Source organism: Cavia porcellus, unplaced genomic scaffold (genome assembly GCF_034190915.1).
Source record: "Cavia porcellus strain 051 isolate PalLab524CR breed Dunkin Hartley unplaced genomic scaffold, mCavPor4.1 scaffold_31, whole genome shotgun sequence".
Classification (NCBI taxonomy): Eukaryota; Metazoa; Chordata; class Mammalia; order Rodentia; family Caviidae; genus Cavia; species Cavia porcellus.
Genome location: NW_026947514.1, coordinates 30118603 through 30123365, shown reverse-complemented (window position 1 = coordinate 30123365; position 4763 = coordinate 30118603).

Below are 4763 nucleotides of genomic sequence, written 5' to 3'. Positions count from 1 at the left end.
AATGCTACTGATTTTTGAGTACTGACTTTGTATCCTGCTACACTGTGAATTTGCTTATTAACTCTAGTAGTCTTTTGATAGAGTTTTTGGGATCTTCTATGGAGAGTATTATGTCATCTGCAAGTAGTAGTAATTTAACTTTTTTCTTTCCTTTCCTCACTCCTTTTATTTCTTTCTCTTGTCTAAATGCTCTGGCTAATGATTCCAGAACTATATTGAATAGGAATGGTGATAGTGGACCTCCTTGTCTTGTTCCTGATTTTAGAGTGAAAGCTCTCAGTTTTTGTTCATTTAGTATGTTGGCTGTTAGTTTGTCATACACAGCTTTCATCAGATTGAGGTAAATACCATCGATTTCAAGTTTCTGTAGAGTTTTTATCATGAATGAGTGTTGGACTTTATCAAAACCTTTTTCTGCATCTATTGCGATAATCATGTGATTTCGTCTGTAGCTCTGTTGTTATTACATTTATTGATTTGTGTATGTTAAACTATCCCTGAATTCCTGGGATAAATCCCACTTGGTCATGATGTAAAATCTTTTTGATGATTTGTTGTACTCCATTTGCTAGTATTTTATTGAGAATATTGATTTAACTCTTCTTGATATGAGACTTATCTACTTTCCAAACCAAATTTGTTCAGTTGATCATACTGTCTCACAGCAATTTATGCTCTCCTGAAAACTTGATGGGATCTTGCAATTAGATGGTCACGTAAGACAAACATGGAAGGAAGTTCCAGAAAGCCAGTTTGTGATATATCATGGTAGGAGCCCTTCATGAATCATTTAGATTCTCTCTCACCTATCTTTAGGACCCTTTGATCTACTCCAGCAAACATTTTCTCAAGGACTCCTGCCAACTTTAGAAGAGCACGGTTTCAGAGGCCCTTTGACTTCCTGCCCCACGGTATCCACTTCCTGCTTTGGGGCCTTCCTGTTCAGGGGGGCGGTCAATAATCTGCTGTGAGATCTGTTGTGCCTGGCACAGCCCGACAGTTTTTTCTTTTTTTGATGGGGAGAATTTACGCCCTGTGGGGTGAGCTTTTTACCTATGAGAGATGGAACTTCTGTAAATGAGCTCCCTCTGAGGACAAATGGCCTTGGGTGTCATCTCCATCTCCCCTCGGAGGGCTTGCCTTTGGGATTGAGCGATCAGCCAGGTGTGACATCAACTCTCCTTTTCTTCTCTCACCCCTACTTCCCTGGGATTCTCCTGCTTAGTAAGGAGTAGCACATAAGTCTTTGCCTAGGGCTTCGCTTCCAGGAAATGCAGACCTTGACGGGTATGAAAACCTGCCTTGCATTTTCAAAGTATCACATCATAGATTCTGTCCCAGATTTGTCTTTAAAATCAGCCTGAATGTTGTGTTACTGCTGAAGATCCTGGCAGCCAGGCATGAGCAGCAGCTTTTTGATCTGCATTATGCCTACAAGTTCTCAGGAGAAAGTGGAGTTAGAAATTGCCTGAGACCACAGTCTCTATGTAACTCCCAGGACTGTGATTCTGGTAGTCCTTTCTCAGGTCGGGGAAGAAGAATCTGTTCTTTGCTTTGTAAGGGGAACTATGCTGAAGTGGCAGCAATTGAGGAAATAAAAGACACTCAAGACATTGTTGCTATGGTCACTGCTGAGACCAAAACTGAACCTAACAAGCTTTCCTGACAAAGGAAGATGGCTTATCCTTCAATGAGTTGAGTTAAAATAAAATCCATCTTGCAAAAGAAACCTATTCTAGCTATAGAATGGCTGTCAACAAAATGAGGTGACACCTTTAATTAAATTCCTAAAATGCTTTGATGGGTATAACAAAACTTGACACAATAGAGTTGTTATGCTTTGAATCTTTGTTTCCTCCAAAAATCATTTTGAAATTTAATTGCCATGGTAACACCATTAAGAGGTGGAACCTCTGAGAGGTTGGTATCCATTCTCAGGGGTGGGATTGGTGCTGTTATGAAAGGGTCTCTCTCTCTGCCCCCACCCTTTCGCCTTCTGCCATGTGATAATACAGCAAGAAAGCCCTTCCCAGGTGCCAAGAATTGACATCAGACTTCTCAGTCTTTAGAGCTATGAACTGATAAATTTCTGTCTATCATAAATTAGCCGGTGTCCAGTATTTTGTTACAGCAACACAAAATGGGCTAAAACAATATTTACCAAAGGAATAAAATGCTACATTCTAGGCCAACACTTCCTGGTGTTACAAGATTGGTCACAGTATGACTGCATGTGCAACAAAACCATGTCTACCAAATTTTATATATGTATATTTTTTGGGGAGAGGTGCCAGGAATCAAACTCAGGATCTTGTCCCTCCCAGGTAGGCACTGTGCCACAGAGCTATATCCCTGACCTTCTACATTTTTAAAAAAGTTCTTCACAACTAGATTGAAGAAAATTAAAATTGAGTTAAGTCAGGACAATAATGATCTGAATCCTATTCGTCTAAAAAGTGGGAGGAAAATAGTTTGCCTTGGCCAGGCCAATGCACATGAGATACCCAAGACTCCTGGCTGGCTGTGGAAGGATGTGTTTTGGGAGTGATATTTGTGTACGGCTCCTGGGAACCATGTGAAGGTTTTTGCTTGTGAAGTCAGTCTGAGATTCATCCAGAGTGCAGGGATTTTGATAGATTTGTGTCTACCTCAGGGAGAGACACCGGCTTTGTATCACAGGGAGCCACAGAGGCTGTGACAAGTTTTCAATAATTCATTCTCCACAGACCTGTGATGCTGACTTCTGTCACTGGCCAGCTCTAGCAGTCCTCCTGAAGTGTCTGGGACAGCACATCTGGAGGGAGGCCATTTGCAACCAGCAATGCCAAACAGCAGCCTGGGAGCGCTGCTGGGGCCCTTCCCTTTCCAGAGCAGACTCAGCATTCCAGGACTGCCTGTTCCAATCACCCAGGTAAGGCTGCACTTGAGAAGTGGGCCTTCACTGACAGCGTTAGGCCTCCCATGCTGGGTCATTCTGCAAGGGAACAGAGGCTTATACCTCTGGGATAAGAGGGGTTCAATATGAGTTCCCCAGGAGAAAGGAGAAATTGCAATAGCAAGCTGGAAACATTTGAAGAAATCATCAAAACAGCTGCTTTGCAATTCTGCCACTGCTGAGGCTTTCTCAGCCCTTCCAGCTGGCTTCTGGGTCCCAGAGCAGCAGCACAGTAAAGCTACCAGCCCTGTGATCATGTCCTATAACCCCAGCTCCTCCTGTAGTCAGTCTCTGGGCTGTTATCCAGGGGTGAGGAGCTACTCAGTGAGTCCAGGGGAGTAAGGGTAGTCAAACCGGGCTGAAAATGATTACTGGGTAAAGGGAATAAAAGGGGAATTGTAGCCCAGAGAATGTTCGACAAAATCTTTCACCCACAAAAACACAGACCAACAGAGACTATAGACGTGAACTATAGAAGCAAAGTTCCCTCTAAAGACACTCACTCTCCTCTTTGTGGGTTCCTCAGGGAATTTCCATTTTTTGTCTGACCATTTTTCTCTTCAGATCACTCTGGATTCTCAAGGTTTAGTCTTTAGTGCTTTACTCCAATATTTTTTCCTTCTTTTTTGAAAGCTACCCCAAAAGCCCACTCCTTAACTATCACCTCCTCTCTAAATCCATCTCTGCTGGCACCTCTGGATTTTCCCACGTTGCTGTTTCTGTTTCTTCGGTGTCACTAACAGACTAACAGAACCTTGATGTCCTTGAACACTGTCTCCTTAAGCCACATAAAGCGGCTACAAGTTCAGGTAACTTCCTCCTTCCCTTCACATTTTTGCTGTTCCCGTATCCACATCCCTGGCAGAGGTCCGTGGCTTAGATCACATTGTGCTACCCTTAGAGAATGCTGCAGGCATAGTGAGGAGGGCGTTTATAGCTGTCATCACCCTATTCATTGGGGTGGAGCCCTCATCACCTGAATACTGTTAGGCCACAACGCTGTAGCATGGAGATCACGTTTCCAACACCTGCTTTTGAGGGTACATGTTCCTGCCAGAGCAACCTTCATCTCACACCTGAGCTACATCAGGGGCTCCCGCTGGGGACATTCTTTCCCTGTCTCCAGCTCACTCTACACTGCATTGCTGGACGAATCCTCCTTGAACATTTTTTACTGTGTCCTGCTATCCATGACATCCAAACCTCCATTTATTTCCACAAAATTTGAGCTCCACCCCAGCTGGGGGTGGAGATGAGCGGGAGATCACCGAGAGGCCAGGCAAGCCTGCCCTCCTTGACAGTTTTGCCATGAGCAGGCCGTGGGCAGCCACCCCAGCAGGCTCCGGCCTCTGGTTTAGACCGGCTTACTTGGTTCTAATTACAAGTGAACACAATACCGCCCCCACCCCTTAGCCACTGACTCCTGTTACTCGAAGAGAAGCTGAAAAGTGAACAGTTTCCCACACTTCCGCCCACAAGATGGGATAAAAGAAGACTGGATTCAGTGACTCAGGGCTTCCTTCCCCTGCTGGCAGCCCCACCCTTTTGTTTCGGGGCTTAGGTTTGCCTGGTCTGGGGACCTGCGGAGCAGCTGGCTTCTCTGAGAAAGATTCAACAAACTACCTTCTTTTCTTCCCTTGAGACCCACTGTGGATGCAAAGGTGTGGATTCCAGCGTCTTAAACCATCCATCCCCTTTTGTGTGCAAGCCTCGGGGTTCTCTGGGTCCTAAAAGAATTTGAAATCTAAGACTACAGTTGGGTAGAACCTAGCAAAACTGAAGAGGAGGTATGTATTCAGAAACCATATTCCCAGCCCTAATATGAACG